Consider the following 20612-nt stretch of genomic DNA (forward strand, 5'->3'; position numbering starts at 1 on the left):
CATACAATGTGCAGCTGACTGCAGCATTTGCTCTTGTACTAATTGGGGGAAGGAAAGTTACATTTATCATTATCAGATCACCTTAAACTACAAATTCAAACACCAATAGACATGACTCAACGCTTAGCCTTCCAAAGAGCGGGAGCTAAAGACAGAAACAACCCACGTAAAGATCTTAAAGGAGGATTTGTCTTGAAAAATGATTGCATAAAATCAGGATCTTCTTATTCAACAGACTACCTTGCCTTGTGTATTCAGTCACATTTTCTTAAGAAAAATGGACAGACTTACTTGGCTGGATTCAGACAAGACCAGTGGGAAAAGGTGCCACAAGAACCATGATAAATCCACATGCAATGGTAACGTTGTGCTCACAGCAGCGTAAAACCAACAAGGCTCTGGTCTGCTGATCCTGAAAGCTATGTGCAAGTGTGGCACCAAGCAAGTCTCCTCTCAAAGTATTGTCACCTTCTGAATCTTGGCAAAGCAAGCCTGTCCCTGTGATGTGGCCTATGAATATCACTTCATGAACTGGAGCAACTTTTTAAGGTATAGGACTTGGCTGGGTATTTCTCACCTACAACATTTCCACTCATAAAAGACACTGCAGAGACTATGAGGGCCAAGCTCAGCCCTACACTAAAATGCAGCCCCTAAAACCAACAGTTCAGGCCATACCTCCCACAGACCATGGAGAAGAAACAGCTTCTCCCCACAGACAATTTGCTTTCAAACGTCCTTTGAATACTTCCTACCTGTTGTGAGCAGCTCAACCTGGGAGAGAAAGCAAGGTGGGCTGGCTCCAAGCCTCCTTGCTTTATAAAGACAATTTATAGTGAAAACCACTAAAACCAACACAGCCAGGAACTTACCTTTTATAGCAGGCATTTCTGTGCATATAAATACTGTAAAACAAACCTTTTTTTTTTTTTTTTAATGTGAAAAGCTGTTTATATAAAAGGTAAAATTACTGTGTTTATATCTAGGTCATGCCAGAATAATGTATTTGACTAAAATAGTTACAGTAAATTTTGATACCATAAAATGTGCTGCATATCAGACAGAACTGTGAGCCTTCTTTCCTTTCATATTTATGAACTTCAGCATGGAAGCTAAAAAGCGAGTGATCTGAACAGATGTGATGTTGATGGGACTCTGCTCTTTCTAGAATTTCATGTTGTGCTATCATAAGCCAGCTGGGAGACTACAGAAACAGCCTTCAAGAAATTCCTTCAGCAAGCTTGCGTTTAGCATGTGAGATGTACAGTTCTCATGTCACTTTTTTTTTCCTTAAATAGCAAACTGTCTTTAACAAACACAAAAGCCCCAAAATGCAAAACTTTGAAACAGAGTATGAAATAGCTCCTGGCCAACAGATCAATGAGCAATCTGTAACTTCAATCACTCTCATGTAGATATAGGAAAAAATGTTACCCCAGGGAGCAGAAATATGGAAATACATCAGTTATTGGTGACATACCAGCAACAATACTCTTTTAAAATACTGAAGGATCTTATGGCAGTCTGACTGCCATAGCCACAAAACAGAGAATGGGCAATCCCCAGGAAGTGATTATGAGTCAAAATGTTTGGGTGAGCACTGCACCAATGCAAACTTACCACTACTGGACAACATCAGACAACATAGGTGTGATCCTTACTTCTTGATAGTAATAACGACTGCGTTGTGGAAACTTGTCTGCCAAACTTCGTTCCAGTGAGCTGAATGGAGATAAAAAGAAACAAGGTTTACAAAAACACAGAATATTAAAATCTTTGTTAAACTATTTGCTCTGTCAAACAAGATGATGTCCCAGAAGAAATTCTGTGAGAACCGCGCTTTGTTTTGTAAACGCTTATTGTTGTAGGGTCAGGAAGAACTCTCCATCTTAACATATAATTAAACTTAATGGGAAATGCTTAATTAAATTAAGAAACACAAGAAAATTCCCTCAAGGCTACAAGAACTCTGACTGCAGCGTTGCAGTAAGCCTAAACAAGGCTGAACATACTGTAGGGCACACAGGGCCAAAGCTTCTGGTCTGTTTTTAAAATGTTACAGAATATGGGTAATTAGAAATAGGAAGGATTAAATAAAAATTAAATTTTTAAAAAGTGTTATTAAAGTATCCATCAAAAAGTAAGCAAGCAGATTACAAACAAAGGATTTGTAAGAAAATCAATAGGAAATGGTAAACAGAAAATTTACAGATATAAAGATCTTATCAAAAATTCATGTAAGCAACAAGGCTCTACTTGGGTCAAGGGGAATATTTTCCTCTGATCCAAGCTGGTGTAGCCACATTAACAAGAAAGCTTTTGCACAAAACCTCTGTGGCTTCCATACAAACGTAATCTAACCTCACCTTCAACACGTAACATGCTCAAATCACCAGCATGCCACTAATTTCTGGATTTACTCCACTGAAATGAAGAAAGCTAAGCCACTTGTTTTACTGAGATAGGGTCAATTTTGGCGAGGGACCACCTGCATTCAGATTTTCAAACAGCAAACCAAAAGAAATCATCGCCAACATTTACAAAGTTTCAGGTAACATTGCAGTGAAGGACAGGGAGAGGGTGAGAAAAATGTTCCTGTAACGACACTGAAGCGTTTCATAAAATCCCATCAATTTTCCTAAACTGCTTGAGGTTCACTAATATTTTAAATGCTCCTAAGCTTCTTTCAAATCTATTTTTGATACCGCCACCAAGTAAATCTCCCTCCCTTCAAACCAGAAACACACCTAAAATCGAAGTAAAACATTTGCTCAGAAAAATGTGCATTCAGCACTGATGATTACAGATTTGTACCCCACAGAAAGACTACAGAATAACGGGAGTTTTACAAACTGCAAAAGTATTGCCAACCTACAGTTCTGCATCCCTTAGTCTTATAAGGGCAATCATTCATCTCTCCTTTCCCCAAAACTCTGTTTTCTCTGCCATTTCAGAAGCACTCATAAATCATCACAACATCAAACAAAACCCCTACTGTAGTAAACGCGAGGATAATAAAGGGAAGAGCATTTTAATGAGACACACAATTATGCTATACTGTACAAATTCCCAAAGGGATTTTTTTTTATTTTTTTATTTTTTGCTTCTCCTAAACAAACTGTTAGAAGAGCATCATGACTCCAGAAACTACCTTTTTATTTATTTTTTTTCGCTACAATTACACGCTGAGCCCCACTTCCTCAGCACACAGCAACTTGCAGGAAGGCACCTAACTTCAATTGACAAGCCTTCAAAATGCGTTCCTGTCAATTGCTGTTGGACAGATAAATAGGGAAGTGGAATAGGTCAAGTGGAATACCTACATCTGAAGACAAAAATAGAAGTATTTTTAGTAATCCTGTGCCTCTTCTCGCTGCTGTACTCCTTATACCATCTCCTTTGCTCATTTCCTGCACACTTGTTTCTTTTCTGAGGTGCTGTATGTAATTGAAGGAGATATTAAAGCATTAAGGAGACATTCAGGTTTCAGAACTACTTCATTAAAAACAACAACAACAGCAAACACAGTAGATTGTGATTGTAGAGGGGAAAGGTATCTGTCATCTTTAAATACGTTTGCTATCATCATAGCTGCTTAAACCCTTACACTGAAAATTGATGAGAATGCAGAAGAAACAGGTACAATTATTGTGTAATAATAAGAAGAGGGAAAATTAGGTTTAAGCCCTGCCTCCAGCAAGAAGATCCTAAAGTACTGTAATTTGCGGCAGAATTACAGTCGGAGCACAAGCTGTGCTACTCAGAAGAGGAGTTTCGCTTTTTTAGTTTTTAAGTAACATAACTATTTGTGTTCTTCACCCTGACAGAGACTCGTACACTTCAAGCTTTTGTCCTCATCCTATGCCACACGCATCAAACACAAGGAGAAATATGAGTGCCCCTTGAACTGTGGACAATACAGTATCAAAACTCCTGGTTTTGATCCTGCACTAATACCCGTGTGACAAACCCAGTCATCCAGAGAAACTCTTCCAATTATGAAGTTTCAGGAGGAAAAAAATATATATATTAAAAAGCACATCAACAGTCTTAGGACTGTTTGGCATCTCCAGGTTGTTTGCCAGTAAGCATAAAGCAACCCACCCTCCTGGCAGGACACAGACGGACAAGGATGGGAGAATTATTTGCAGTAGATCAAGCTCAGCCTTACATGTCCCTTGTGGCCTTGGCACCTACACATCGTAGCTAAACCTTAGGTTTGAGGCTTTGTGCCAAAATCCATGAAACTCCTGAATTACTTGAGGGGAACAGTGTAATAAGGGGGCTGCGATAAGGAACTGCCATAACGTTTCTGGACACCTTCAGAGCATCGCACTGGCTGGAAAATCTTAACCCAACTTCAGCTTTTAAGTCATTTTGTATCATCTCTCCTGCATTAGGGAGCTTCAAACATGCTTAGTGTTCCTGCTGCAAATAAAGGAGGAGAGCTGCTGCTGCCTGTCACACACAGTCCAAAGCCTGTAAGTCATGGCATAGTCCAAACATGCCCCTCATTAGAAATGTTCCTTTTATTAACGTTAATAAGGATCAGATTTGCATGTGTAGGATCTTGTCTGATAGCTGCACAACGTTTGAGGACCTCTAGAAACACAGCAGAAAGCAGCAGCATCTTTGTGAGAAGAGGTCTAAGTGTCTTGCCTCATAAAACCTTCGGCTTCTGAAATATTAACTTGACAGTGCATTTCCAGTTCATACAGCTTTAAGCTTAACTGTCTGTCAGAAAATTACATAAATCTGATTGTCCCTGTCAGAGCCAGATACGCTTTAGCTCCCAGACTTGCTAGAAATTATGTTATTTATCCTGTAGAAACAGAAGTGGTGCATTGCCAGCACAACCAGCGTGCCATCATGGAGCCTGAATCAGTTCTCCTCCCTTTTCACCATGTTCAGCCATAAAACAGTGGGTCTCATATCCAGGGGGCCCCTTTGTGTCTTTCCCCATCCTCTCCCAAAAGAGAAGGTCTCCGAGCTCACCTGCTTGCACCAGGATGGTCCAGTTAATTTTCCTGTCTCTGTCTCTGAGCTGAATGTTTGCATATCTTCTCCCAGAGGGTTTGAAGGATTTCTGAGGTCTCCAGCATGGAACAGCCCCATTTATGGGGTAAAAGGAGACGAGAGAGAGAGAAAAGCAATGCAAGATCTAGAGACTAATTTGTGGGATTTTTTTTCCATTGGCTTCACCAAAACAAGCAAGAATTGTTTACATTCAGGTTTAAGTGATGTGTTTTTTTTTCCCCTCAATGAAATCTTAGTTAGGTCATACCGCACATATGCATTTTGACAGCCTTTAATTAAAGAACCATATGTTACATTTCTACAGGGTCTCAAAATATTAGTTTATACAGGCCCCACAAATTGAAAAGTCTTGGTGGAAAGATGATTGAATGACCTAAACACGCGGAATGATCAGCTTGAACTGCAAGACTTTTTGACTGAGGGCTCTGCTTTTTTTGTTTGCTTGGTTTTTGCGTGGTTTCTCTTGTCAAAGGGACCACCACGAACGAGAAGGGTCCTTTAAACAAATCAGTAAGTAATGAGAATCGCAACACTAGTAACTATTTTATGAAAGTTTCTTCCTAAGAATAAAAATAACATTCATTTTTATCACATGCTGTGCTTTTCTGGCATGGTTTTCTATCCTTGAGTATTGACTGGGGTATAAAATAAAACTGCTAATTTGCTACACTCGAGTTTTCACTCTCACAACTGCTGTGCTTTAAGCGGTGTCTGCTGAAACCTGAATTTCACATATGCCTCAGAAGTACTGCAAGGTATTACTGCCTTGCTTCCCAGAGCTTTTAAAGTGCTCAAAAATGGTTAAAGTCTCCCAATGACAAGACATACCGCATGAATTCTCCACATGCTGGCAGAGCAGCTGCTAAAACCGATTAGGTCATTATTCAATCTCGTAGTTTTTCTTTAAGACGAGGGAAAAATGCAAACCTTAAAATCTTCCCGCATTATTCCAATAAAGAATGATTTGGGTCCTTTTTATATATAAGCCCAGTGAATTTATTAATGGACTGAGGCCTATCAGCAAGACCTTCGCATTAAAATAAGCATCGAGATTGCGTGTAGCTGGGCGAATGTGCTGGGCGTTTCGTCTCAAGAACACTCATTTGGAACAGGTTCTTGGGCTCATTTTAGGCTGCATTTAATCCTGTAATTCCTAGTGCATTCTAGTGTATATATGGTGAAACCTTGATTGCTATCTGCATCTCATTTCCCCATCTTAATTTAGGTCTAAAAATAATAGTTTCAGAGCCATAACAGCTCTCAAATATTTCCCCATTAGCAAAAGGCTAATTCCTGATCTCATTCCAGGGGCAATTAAGCTGGAAAAGCAATTAAGGTTTCAGAAATCCCCGACAGTGGGAAAGGTTCAACCTAATAGCCACAATCACATTAAAACAAAACATATTTTAGGGTTATTAGGAAAATATGGCTGCTGACGGCGGCCAGGAGCTCGCAAGAGCTGGGTTATTACCAACTAGCCTTGCTGTATGAAGCACGCTTCTGCAGCAGGTGCCACCTCGGTCCCACAAAGCAAAGGGCCAGCTCAGTGCTGAATTAGTCTGCACCACAAGGAGAGCCAAAGAAATTTCTTGCTCTAAATGGGCTGCATGCCATCCTGGCCTTGCATTTAGCTACAGATCTGCTCTGTTTCCCAGAGCTCCTATCCTTTTGCAACGCCATCTAACAGGGAAGCTACCTCTCCTTACCCCAAACCCTGCAGTCTGCCTGAACTTACAAGAGAGGCTGAGCTGACCAAGTGAAAGAGCATTCCTGTGCCAGTATTTCCCATTAGCAGCCAGACCTGGAAACCAGTGAAACATGCCCCACTCATGGCACCTTTGACCTTCTGCAGTAGGTCCCCTGGAAGTGCAAATGCAAACACCAAGAAGGAGGTGGAGATTAGTTTTGGATTTCAGCTGGAAGTGATAAAGCTGTTATAAAGCACAGGGTATGTTAGATCAGAAACTCTTCACAGTGAACATTTGAAGAAGAATAATGCAAGAAGTAAAAATACAATACAATAAAATCCATAATTGGTGTCAGTATTTGTTAGTGGTTCTCTCTGACCAGAACCTGGCTTGAGCACTTTCCCTGAGTAACGCTCCCACAATTTCTATGTTACTGATGCCACGGACTTCCTACTTCTTACGGTCTCCAGAAGACCCTCCAGAACAAGGTGGTTATCACCTAAAAATGACCAACACTAGCAGCACAGACCTGTGCATCAAGTTGTGTCATAGGGCATTTCAGAGAAGAGAGATGTCATCTGGGAACCCAAGCCAGATTATGGCAGCTGCACCTCCACTGCAACAGTGACTCCTTGTCTCCAAACATGACTCTTGGGGTGCTGTACCACAGGACTTCCCCTGTACTGAACAAGCAAGAAAACAAAAAGCTCATAACTTAGCTGGTAGAATAGAGCAAATTAGTTGTGATTTTAATCTTGTGTGCTTTTAAACCAAGAATCTTTGCTGCAAGCACAGTTGCTTACAGGTTAAAAATATGAAAACAAAATTGTGCATGCCCTCACCTAGTCCTACTCTCAACTAACCTGCAGATTCCCATGCCTTACAGCCCAGCCCCATTTACACATTCAGCAGGAGGCACCTCCCCGCTCTCCTCACGTGAACGAAGATGTTTGAACACCTCCTGGATGTGCACGGGTGACCAAGAAACACCGATCATGTTGTCACTTCTTGCTTAAGTCAGGTTCCATAGAAATGACCTGAATGAAGATACCAGCCTGCTTGGTGGGGATAATAAAGTTGATGAATAATGATATGTCTTCTGTGATAGCAATTTCATTCACTGAACAGATTTGACAGTACAGTGAGGTTATTATGCATTATTTTTAGTACTAGAAATCAATGGGACTATTGTCCTTTTCAGTTCAATTTGATTTAGATGAAGCTCGGTGTGCAGAGAGAATAATGAGGAGCACTGCCTCACATTAAATGGAAACAGAAATCATGTTCTTAGCAGGGTGTGTTTTATGATAACGCGATTGTTCTGCAAGCAGCTTCTTATTTCAATATTTTGGATGTTTAAATAAAGTGTGTGCTCAAGACATATGGCAGTCTTTTAGAAAATACATCTCTCCAGCAGAAAAATGCCAAATTCTTTTGTAAGGAGAGCTGCTGTCACCGTGATTCTCAAGAGTGGATGGACAGCAGACGCCTGAGGGACAAAGACCTTCCTCAGGAACATCTGTGTGGTTTGGGTGTCTGCCCAGGCTTGAGTTTCGGTTCTTTCTTCTAACAAGAGCTTAGGAGTTTCTATCACCTGAACAAGTCACCCAGTCTATTCTAGTACCTGCTATTCTTGGTGAAAAACTTTCTAGGGCTCTAGTTTCCTCTTACTGCAGAATGGATTTTTTCATATATCCTTTAAATGTCCAACATTTTTGCAAGACAGAAAAACTGCTTTCTCCTAACCAAAAGAAGCAGCAGGACAAATTTTAGTTACAGAGTTCTGTCAGAGGACTTCCACAAGAAGAAATGCAAAAGTTACCTCCTCTTCTCTTCTGAACAGAAAGAAACACAGCCGCTTTTTACTACAGCTCTGAGCTACAAATCCCCCAATCGTACCCTGCCTTTCCCAAGTGCTAGAAGACCTACCTGCCTCCTACACAGGCAGGATGGCCCCTGCCATCCTCTCAGCCTGCACCTGTGCTGCACAGAAATCTGCTCTGCATGACAAATAAAGCTTAGCAGCATGAACTAAGCTAGATTTAATACTAATTAAAAAAAAAAAAAAAAAAAAAAAAAGAATAAAGAACCTCCTGGTGCTGATTGCTTTGATATGGCTCCTGTTTCATCATATACGTTTATTGAATTAATTAAACAAACAACAACAAAAAACACAAACCTCGTGAACTGCATTTCTTTGGTGCTGCAGTTGAACTTCCCAGCTTCTTCACCCAAGTATTTAAAGACCCAAGGGAGCCTAGCTGAGGTCATGCATAAGAAGAACAATATGTGCAGTACGTTTGGCAGAAGCTAAGTATGTACCCCCTTTTATGTGATACCACAACCCTTAAACAAGTTATCTCAACCATCCATCAAATCAGTTTGTCCAGGCAAGCTGGCACTCTATTCCAAAGGCACCTTGACAGCCAGGCCTGTGCAAAGCTCATGAGGTTCAACAAGGCCCAGTGCAAGGTCCTGAACCTGAACTGGGGCAATCCCAAATTCAAATACAGGCTGGGCGGAGAATGGACTGAGAGCAACCCTGAGGAGAAGGCCCTGGGAGTGCTGGTTGAAGAGAAACTCAACATGAGCCATCAGTGTGGGCTTGCAGCCCAGAAAGCCAACTGCATCCTGGGCTGCATCAAAAGAAGCGTGGCCAGCAGACCAAGGGAGGTGATTATCTCCCTCCAGTCTGCTCTTGTGAGACCCCACTTGGAGTGCTACGTTCAGCTCTGGGGCTCCCAGCACAAGAAAGACAGGGACATATAAGAACGAGTCCAGAGGATGGCCAAAGATGATTAAGGGGCTGGAGCAACTGTCCTATGAAGACAGGCTGAGGGAGTTGGGCTTGTCCAGCCTGGAGAAGAGAAGGCTCTGGGGAGACCTTATAGCAACCATCTAGCGCCTAACAGGGACCTAAAGGAAACCTGGGGAGGGACTCAGCTCTGCCATGCACAGCATGTGGGGATTGCTACAGACTTCGTAAAGCCTGGAAAAGGAATAAAAGCTGTGACCAGCTGAAGAGTTATAGCTAGACCGTCCCTTTTGCATTCAGGGCTCACCTGGCAGCCATGTGATGTGAGCTACAGCACTCGTTTCACCTGTCCTAATGACGCAGACACCACGGGCCGGTAGATGGCACTCTGTTAATGACCTACACACACGTAGAGCCATAGAATATTTCTGCAGTAAATATAACAGCCTGCAGCTCTTCCTGCCTGCTCTGTGGAAGAGGCAGCATTTTGTTGGCAAAAGATGCCCAGCTGTGTCCCTGGACCCATGCTCCACGCACAAGTACAGCTCAGCTCCTCCCTGCAATGACTTGGGCTATGCTGACTGAGGTACATCGGGGCTGCATACGCTGCCTGTCTGCATCCCTGGGCACAAAAGGGAGGCGTAGTGCCCTCTTTACCAGCCACTCACCCCCTCACATCTTCATCTGCAGCACAGCAGTGATGCAGGCACATTCTGCGTTGGAGACGCGCGAAAGGTTGTGCCTGAGGGGTAAAATGCACAATTACTTAAGGCAGAAGGCTGCAACTTGCAGTATCACCCTTACCTAGGCATGAAGAAGGTCTGAAGAAACTTTTGCTACTAAGCAAAGCTTTGAATTACACACGGTCATCAGCCAAAACAGTGCAGCCTGAGGACTTTCAGCTCTCCTTGGCAGAAAACAGGCCCTGCACACCAGTGATGCAACACCTTGGCAGGGCGCTTTCTCACGGTACCAATGCACAAATACAAATTACACGAAGCTTTCAGCCCTGTCACACAGATTCAGCGTGAGACAGGTAACTGATGCTTTTGAAAACATGACACAAACTCCCAGCTCTTCAATAAAAGAAAAGAAATAGCTTTGCAGCAGTCATTCTCTTCAACACAATCAATCAGTTCTACTAAGGCTTCTCTCAGACACTCCGCACACCGCTGAAGGGCAACTTCACAGCAATTTTAAGTCACGGAGATACTATACGTGCAGCATTATTATATACCTGTGAGTATCTTCCTAGTTAAGACTGGTTATTTCCTCCTAAGAAGCAGCCTGGAATATGGGCACCACTGGATGCCTTCAAATAGCTCTCTGAAAGCAGCAGAGCTGTGGCACTGAGTAGCAGACGGCTTGTTTCCGTGTAACACCTTTCTCCGTTTGGTTATGAAGAAGCAAACAATGCTCCTTCACTTGGATTCCACTTGGCTATCATGCTTTAGCCGGCTTTCACGTTAAATAAATAGGACAGAAGAAAAAAAAAAAAAAAAAAGGAAATGAGAATGGAAAATGCTTTTGGAAAATAGGACACGAGCGCCTTCAGTAGAATAAATATGAACTAGCCACCCAGAAGCCAGCACGGCAAGAGTTTGTACACGCTGATGGCTTTTGCTTATCTTAATAAATGGCCTTACTTTCCTACCTTGCCAAAACTGAGGTTTTCAGTAGCAGACTGAAAGCTGGCATCTCATCCACCGTGACAGTTCAATTCTCCTTTAGAGAGCACTATCCCCAAGCAACTTGGGGCACACAGAGTGGAAATTTCAGGTCTGTCATAAAAAGAGAGGCAATTTATTGATCTCTCAGTTTGGAAACTCCAGCCTCCAACCAGAAAGCTCCTTTTTTCTCCATCACAGTGTGAAAACACACACTTCTGGTAACAATAAAGCTTTTAAGTGAGGAGGTTTCAGGCTGCATTACCAATCAAAATATATTAGATGGTCTATTTAATATAGCAGAAAAAAATGGGTAAGCATCCAAATGAAGTTAAAAATCTAACAAAAATCTAACCCACTTGGAGCTACTCAAATTCTGCCAAAGCTGTAACAGAGCTTGAGCTTATTCACTCCAAATTGGTGAAAAGCTTCAAACAACACTGTTTAGAGCAGAAATTAAAAACTTTTTTTTTTTTTTTTCCATTAGACAGCACCTACCTCTACCTGTTTGAGTTTTCCACTCCTGTGAATGTATCTGTGGAGTCCACATGGAGTGATGGATTCAAAATCTGGCCTGAAGTGTGCCTGCTGCACCCAAACGCTGCTTTAGATAAACAACTTCCAATTTTAAGTAGTAGCAAAGACTCTCCCACCCTCAGTCTGCTTTCTGTACGTGTTTTAAATGCCTTCTGATAAACACATATTTGACCAAAAGTTGAGCATGTATCAATAGCAAAATGCTGTTGCCAACATGCAAGCATAAAAGTCTAAGACGCAGCAAAAGAAGACAGCACACCAAGAGAGCACAAACCCCGGGTATTTCTCACAACAGCTTTTGCAGTGGTGCAAGGTGAAATCCTGTACTCACAGTCACAAGGCAGAAGTTCTTGGTGAAACCTCAAGTTCTGGAGCAGTTTCAACTGTATTTCCCCAAAGTTTCTTTTCACCTCTTACTTGCTACTGAACGTTTGAGCATTTGTAAGACAGCAGCAATATCTCTCACCCCACAAATATTTGAAATGGCTTATATAATCGTGAAGCATCTGTGTGGCTGTGCACATGTAACTGTGTATTTGTGCACGCAGTTGGGTGGCTTTTTATGATGACACCTCCCAACATTTCTTTGGGGCTGTTTCTAGGGGCTAGACATAACTGAATTATCCTTGGTACCAGAAAACAGAGACCTCTGGGCAGCATCTGAGTGATTAACTGCACGTTAATTAATGAATGAATTTCAGTGCTAGGTTAAAGGTTGGACCAGATGATCTTAGAGGTTTTTTTTTTCAATCCGTACAACTCACCACATGGGAGCACTTCAGCAGGTGTTCTGCTTGTGAATTTGCTTTCAGGAATGGCTTATTTTCCTTGTACCACTCTATGGCTTCTGGTACAGAGATGCTTCTTGTCTAGCAGGTCAGGCCAAGGGACTTGGATATTAGGTTGGTCTCAAAAGCTACTGGCTTGCAATCTTCTTTACCAAAGGTTATTTGCACCCCCTGAATACAGTATCCATACTGCAAAATTTGACAGATGAAGCCTGTTCCGTCGACTTCTTAAAACGATTTTTTTTGAAGAGGATGAGCAAGCAAAGAGGCACTTAAAGTAGCACATCACTGAGCTAATATACTACAATTTTACCAAGCTAATTAAAGACAGAACAATGTGATGATCAAATTAAGGTCATGGTTAAGATAAAACCAATAAATCAAGACGTCCAAGTGATAAAATTGCCGATACATCAGGATATAGAATCAAACAACACAATTTACAGTAAAAATAAGCTATTTCATGCAAACCTTCCTTTGGAAGACGGCATGACAAGCAATTTCTTTCTAGTTTGAGCCCTCAGCCCCACTTCCAGCAGTAAGCGCAGTGACCCAATTAAGGAAAAGCACTGATGGATGTTTAAATCCATCAGAACTGAAACGTTCCTGGTGGTCTAATGTCCTTGCCAAGCAGATTTAAGCAAACACCACCTTTAGAGCATGTTAGGGAGAAATTTCTGCTTCCTCTCAGTCCCTGACCTGACTCCACCTGGTCTTTGATGAAAATAGGGAGTCCTGCAGAGCTGTGTGCTTGCAGACAGACCCTTCTTTTACAGTTCTGACAAAGCCAAGGAAAATATTTTGTCCAGAGTCGCACTAAACTCAACTAGACAATTGTAAAGGACATCAGTGATGACCATTCTCAACTTTCTTATAGTAAGACTAAATCAACAGCAGTTTTCTCTCCCTCAACAGCTGAGTTATCCCACCAGACAGCTGGCCTGTCAGACATATGTCCTCACACCTCTGTGTTACACTGTGAGTGATATGTAGTAGAAGCTTTCTTAAGTGCACCCCCATTGCTGGGAGCACTGCAGCCTTCCTGCCCAATCTCTCCTCTTTTCTTCCCTAAGGGATTGAGACAGCTTTGGGAATACTGTCTACATTCATTTTATTCCCTTTTAATCCACAGGACAGTCTGTCCATTCTTTGTAGCTAAAACAAACAAGGTTTCCTTTCCTCAGGTGAGGAAGCACCTCTTTTATTTACTGTATTCTACAGTTGGCTAACAAAACAGTCACAACTGGACTCACCAGAAGAAAAACAGAATTCCTTCACTTCCATAGCCCATTGGCCTTCTTCACCTTTAAAAATCACCTACCCCGAATACTGCACATATATCATACATTTTGTATCAGTGATGTTTAATGATGTAAATTGATATGACGACTATCTAGATTGTGTCAGTCAGATTTTACCAGGACACAATCCCTCCACCCCGAAGGCACTGACCTCAGCCACTTTCTCCTAAGCATTCTGCAACACAAGCTAAAGTTCTCCAACCAGACAGTAACCTGTAACTCCGTTCAGGTTATGGTGCTGTGCAATTATCTCCTTTATCTTGCTTTATCACTTTTCCCTTTAATTTCACTATTATTGCAAGTCACTTAGCATATTTTTATTTTCTTCTTTCACACAACAACAGAGAATCTGCAATCATACACAGAGCGAGTTTTGGGCAGCACTACTAAGAGCTAAAACCTTGCTGAAGATGAACACCCTGATACATTCATTTCACTCTTAGCTTACCTGTGCAGCATGGACATGGTTTTCACAGCAGTTACCTTCTTTCACAGGTGAAATAGTAAGAAGCCATGCAACCATTGCTCAGTTCTGCAGCACGGGTACCACCATTGAGGCTCCTTGGAACAGCTCGTGGTCAGTATGACCATGAAGCCTCACTGAAAACAGAGGGAACAAAGTTTTGCAGATATTTTCTTGCATTATTAAGAAACATGGTCCCTAGGAGAGTATACTGTTAAACTGAATCTTGGTCAGCCTTGTCATTCTGGTTCCCTTCTCCTAACCTATGGCAAATAAATGAAGATCACTGCTGTTTGGAAGTAGCTGATAGAAGAAATGATAGATCAGATTAGACTTGTGTGCCCTCAAGCCCATCATCTTGTATCTGATAATGACCAGGCACAAAATGCTCAGAAGGCAAAGGTAAACCTCCTGCAGACAGATGTGGCTAAATCTCTCATTATGACTCTCCTTGTCCCAAACAATTTGCTACCTTCAAAGCATGTCATCTAGCATCTCTCCCATGATTAGTTCTGCATTGCTCATAAACTCTTCATTTCTACCAAAGATATAAATCTTTGCTACATTTCTAGCATCCTTGGTTGCTCTATGACAGCCTGAACTATGGTGCAGATCACAACGCGCTCTTTGTTCTTAAACCAACTCATGCACAGCTTTGTTAACTCTCCAGTTTCACAAAGGAAGCCACCAGCTCAGAGCACTTACATTTTTGTTGGATGAGGCTTTGGGCAACCTGCTCTAGTGGAAGATGTCCCTGCCCATGGCAAGGGGGCTGGAACCAGGCAATATTTAATATCCCTTCCAAGCTAAACCGTTCTGTGATTCCCCAATTCTTCAGTCACTGCACAGTGTGCCCTCCCATGAATGCTCAGCACTGCTAGCTGATGTACACTGTCTGTTACTCAAGCATTGCTGCCTACTACAAATCTGCTGCACGTTATCAGCGTTCCTTACTTCTGGATAGAAAATGAGGAATTAATCTGATGAACGTCAAGTTTGGTTCATGTCATCGTGATCCATCCTGAAAGATTAAACAGAGCTATCCCATGAAATCAGATTCATTTCAGTCAGCACCCACAATGCAAATTCTTTTCGCTGAATAGATTTACTCCACCTTGGCTGTACACAGTAACTGACTACGATTAGATCTACGTGTTCTGGTCATGGTTTCATGTCTTGTTTCTGATGAGTTCACAGCCAGCTACGGCTCTGTATTTACCAGAAAAAGAAAATGCTACGCACCTCCTGTTGACAACAGGAATAACTGTGTATTTCAGCAAATCAAACACAAGGCTACAGATATTAACCCTGGAAGTCTCCAGTAGAAATATTTTTTAATCTAAGGTGGGACAGGCTCATAAATAATTTAAAGGGAGTTATGACTTTATATTATCTGAGTAGTATATCTGGGAGGCAGGACCGGAATCAGCGGTGTGGGCTATTCCCCTTGGAGACCTGTAATAAATTTCTTACATTATAATCTGTTGTGAAAAATATTCTGCTTGTCACGCTCCGGACTCTGGAGGCATCCTAAGTGGCCTGCCGCCGAGTCCCCATTGGCTGATAACACTGTCCAAATTTCTCATCATTTCACACTTTCGCTCCGCGGCCGTACGCTGGTTACAGCTCGCTGCTATAAAAATGATTTTTAATGGAAAAGATCTGACAGGGACTTTATGCTTCCCTGACAAAATTTTTATTGGGCTGAATGCCGGAGCAGTACTGACGTAGCTCTGGACAGGCAGCCGTGAGCTGAGGAATCGCTCTGGGAGGAGGGTGGGGAGGAAGCTTTTATTACTCGACTTATATTTCTCCGAAATGAAATGCCCCCAGAGCAGAGGGGGGATCTTGGATGCTGCTGTCAGAGAGCAGTATGATCCCTCGGGGCTTATCAACACACTCACGCTATCAGGAAGAGAAGTAACATTATTTTTCTCCAAAACCTGACATATACCCAAGTCTTATGGCCCCTTATCACCCTAATACTTAAATGCCTTCCAGTCTTGTGCTCATCCTCAGCTGACATCTATGAAATGAGAAGCAGATAGAGACTAAAAACTCCTGGACATGTTGGCCCATTTGCTGCTTTCTCTCTAAGCTCCCAAATGTGGAATTTGGGCCTGCTGCACCTCCCCTTGACATCAGCAACCTGGGGTGCCAACGTAGGGCTATATCCCAAGCATGATTCAGAGGCTCCAACCCTGCATGATGAAGCTGAGTGTGAAGCCAAGCAGCGTAAGAAATTTACTCAAGAAAAAATTTACTAACAGACCTAAAGCAACAAACCTCAGGGAGCTAAGAACATTACTAATCAAAGTCTGACCTTCAGAAGTTCTGCCTAGCTCCTGCTGATTTCCAGAAAGTAGGACATTTATTTAGTTTCACCAGAAAAGAAAGATATGAATGCTGAAGTCTAACATGCAGAAGCAGCCTAAAGATGTTAGGTCTGGATTTATAGAAGTATTTAAGGGCTTAAAGATGCAGATACAGACAGTAGCATAATTTTGAAAAATGCCTAAGTACCTAATATTATGAAAATCCTCTGAAAATCTGACTAGGTACTTATCTGTATCTTGAAGTGCTTAATGCTGAATTGACCAGAGTTCACAGTCCCCCAACACTCCCACGAATACTGCTAAAAATCTGGCCTTAAGGAGCCAATAGCTTTTAAAAAGACTTAGGGAGTTTGACTCAGACCCTGAGAAGGATTTACATGCCTATAAGACATGTAGATGTTTTCCTCCCTTAAATCTGGCCCTTGGTGTACCCATTGCTGTCTCCCTGCTTTCTGATGGTAGTGCTTTTCTGCAGGTAATATTGCGTGGCATGAAAATTCTCATGCAACTTTGTTGGCAACTGCAATCAGGAAAATAAAATGGAAAAAAATATATATATAAAATAAAATGAAAACTTAGAAGAGCTTTTTGATAAAGCAACTGAAATGCTGTGCTTAGTCACAAGTTCTGCATAAGGCAGCACGCCGTATGGAGGCTTCTTACTGTTCCCCAAGTATACGTTAACCTAGCAGAAATCAGCATCTATTGAAGTAAAGGTTAATTAGAATTTATAAACAATTTAGAACTCTAAGCTGTCCCTCAAGGGGCTCCTCAGTTATATAAAAAGCATCACTTACTGGGAAAAATACGTCAGACACTTCAGCTACCAAGTAACGAACATGCAACTCGAAAGGTCTACAGGCTTCTAATATATGTCCTAGGACTTGCAAAGATTCCCACTTCTTCCAGCGACTGACTCAGTTTTACAAGATAAGGCCAACCCACAGTTAGTTGATCTACCGCGTAGCTGAAATGGCAGGAGAACAGTTATTTATCTAAAGAAGTATTTGGTGAATCTTAACAGAGCTTCCTGAACAAAACACTTCGTAAAAGCATCATTTCCTTCTTGCCTCATGAACAGCAGCCCACGCCTGTTGGCCTCATTTGTTTCCCATACTGTGGATTACGACCACTTCATGTTGTTGGCAATTTTTAGTTGTTCTCCATCTCTTTTATAAACCCCCTTTAAGTTTTGAAAAGCTGCAAGAAGGTCACCCCAGAGCCTTCTCTTCTGTAGGCTGAACAACCCCAGCTCTCTCAGCCTTTCTTCATAGGAGAATTTGGGCGCCTGTCACCAGAAGCCCAGGGTAGTGAAAGCCCAAGGTCTGGGTTTCCTTTCCTGACAATCTGTGCCACAACAGCTGCTTTCTGCTGCCAGCATCTCCATGTCACCAGCAGGCCCATGTGGAAAACAAGAACTGTATTTCATCACAAATGCTGAGGCTCTGGCGTTCGGTTTTGTTCCACAAACAGGACAGTATCAAGAACTTCCACAGAAAAATCATGATGCAACATGCAAGCTGAACACACTTTTCCAAAACAGTCATGAGAAATTACCTTCGATATGAGAGATGAAGAATAAAAATGCACAGGGTTATACATGCAGCTGAAGGCAGTCCTGCTGAATGCCCACAAGCTACTGAGTTAGTCACTTTCTCCATAACAATCCTTAAATATTTGGTGTGCCCCCACCCCTCCCCACCAGCATTTTAGAGATAATTTTCTCTTCTTAATGCCAACATGAAGAAATTTGACTGGATAGACCAGAAAGTGGTCCAGGAAGAGAAACCAATGCTAGAAAAAAAAATCTCAGCAGCAATATAAAAAGTAAGAAAAGAACAGCAATTCAAAGGAATTTATGTTTTCATTTATTATTGTAGTACCTTTCTTTACTCAGAGGGAGATTGAAAATAAATGACGTGCTCAAGTGAAATACTGAATGGATCAAGTTTTTGTGTTGTGAATATAAAATCATGTCTGCTTTAAAGTACTCTGGGAGAATGAATGCTTTAGATGAAATTCTGTGTTTTCATTTTCCCATGAAGATCCTGCCGCAATAGCAACAGGATGTACACGGTGCAGATCAGAGAAGACAGCTCTTGGACAATTTACTTTAAATCACTCGTCCCTCTCCTCCCTAGTCCACTGGCTGGGCAGTGAGTTAACCCCATTAGAAAGTTTTGTACTGACAGGTTGAAGCTACAAAGTACCAAGCTGCAGACCCCACGTCTTAATTCAGAGATGGATCAAAAACGTCTTAAAAGCATCAAAGTGGCTACACAGATTTACATCAAGCATTCTACCCAGGATGTTGTCTCTGACAACAGCTAGCACCGATGCTTAGGAATGCAGAGAGGAAAGTGGTATTTCCCCTCATATTGGCTGTGCAAAGTTTAAAAATCGTCCCAGCAGGAGAAGACCTCGGCAGGATGGACCGCAATGTTTACTAGGCATGGATTGACGTACACTCTACAAATGTCTCTAATGTCATTTCCTGACCCCCACGGTATCCTGAAGCAACAACTTGCATGCGCAATTTAATTACACCTGGTAAAGAGAAAGCCTTCCTTTTATTTGCTTTAACCTGAGGCCCACTTACTTAATAAGAAGCCACAAACTAAAGGTTCCCATTCATCCTCCAGGTCTCATAATTTCATAAAATGTCTCTTGTAATCCTCCCTCTGTCATTTCTCACCCCGACTAGGGAATCTTAGCCCAATTTAGTCTCTTCTCAGAGAGTTCAGGGCAGCGTGGAGCCTTTTGCCATCTGGTCAGCCAGGTTAATACATTAATAGATGCTACATCTGCTTGTTTCACGGGCTGAAGTCCACCCCACCAGCACACCAGTCCAACTGCTGGAAGAGCAAAGGGTAAAAGGGCTGGCATGGAGGGGACCTCTGCACACCTCCTTGCTGGGCTATCTCCCCTGTGACCGAGGAAGGAAGGTGTGACAGCAGGGCACGGTGTGAAAGGGGAAAACACCTTACATGGATTTCCCACTGCTTTACAGCTTTCCATGCATTTTGGTGTGGTCTCCCTCCTCCTCTGCTTGCTCGCTGACCTCAGTCACTAATGACTCTGTTACTGCTGCGGAATGACAGCCCTTGCCCTTTCCTGGCTCACTAATGCTCTGAAATTCCCCAGTTCAAGTCCTGTGGTTGACCTGCACAGGGTCCATTATAAAAGCTGTCTAAAGCAAGCTGAACTTGATGGCTCTCCAAAGCCCTCTGCGAAAGCCGTTTGCTAGGCAAGTTGATGGGTTCCCGGAGATAACGGCGATAAATGGGATGAGGATTTGTGTGTGTGTGTGTAGCTGACTCACTGGCTGGCCAACTTCACTTGCTGCTGAACAACCGCTGTCTGAAGCTGCTGAGAGTATTATGCTCTTCAAAGGTCTGGTGCGTGTCAGCATGCCGTGAACTCCTGGGTCAGCATCACACTGCGATACAAAAGGGAGCAGCACAGAAACAACAATCGGCACAGGAGCCCAGGCTCGAGGCTTACAAATTCAGCCTGTGATGCTCCCAGGAGAAACTGAGCCACGCTGAGCTCCAGGCTGCCGTGAGGTGACAGCTACCAAGGCCTGTGAAAGTCACTGTCTGAGGGACCTGTGCCCTTCTGACACAAACCACCGTGTGTGAAAACCACAGAAAATATTTTAAATGGTTGGAGCTGCACCTGTTAGCAAACAGGAACGATGGACTTCTTGGCTTACGTACAATAACCTTGGCAACCATGCTTGTAGGGATGGATATCCAGGAGACGCTGCGCTCCTTAACCTTCTGCTGCTTTAAGGCAAAGCATTGTGCCGGTACCTGTGAAGTCCCACATGGCCTCCAACTTAAAATTTCCAGGTAGCCTTAAAACACTTCCTCTCCCCAACCATCTTTGTTAATAAACCCATTTTACTTCTACTCAAGTGGGGCTGTGTTTCCCAGAAGGAGAATGCAGAAAACAGAGGGTGACAGCATAGGTTAACTCCCACCTAACCCACGCTGCAGTGGAAGATGGCTTTCCTAGATTTAAATTTAGGAAGGCAC

General features: G+C 42.5%; 1 long non-coding RNA gene across 3 annotated transcripts in view; it reads right to left on the reverse strand.

The window, feature by feature from the left end:
* LOC311436254 overlaps positions 1–20612 on the reverse strand; it is a 237430-nt gene that overhangs the window by 69622 nt on the left and 147196 nt on the right. For 2 of the 3 annotated variants that reach the window (XR_014692692.1, XR_014692694.1), the window contains exon 5: positions 1621–1722. This is a non-coding gene — a long non-coding RNA (uncharacterized lncRNA). Of the gene's footprint in view, positions 1–1620; positions 1723–7254; positions 7404–14221; positions 14374–20612 lie in introns of all 3 variants that reach the window. The other variant, XR_014692695.1, reaches the window with a different exon arrangement.

Source organism: Aythya ferina (assembly GCF_964211825.1).
Source record: "Aythya ferina genome assembly, chromosome: 4".
Taxonomy (NCBI): Eukaryota; Metazoa; Chordata; class Aves; order Anseriformes; family Anatidae; genus Aythya; species Aythya ferina.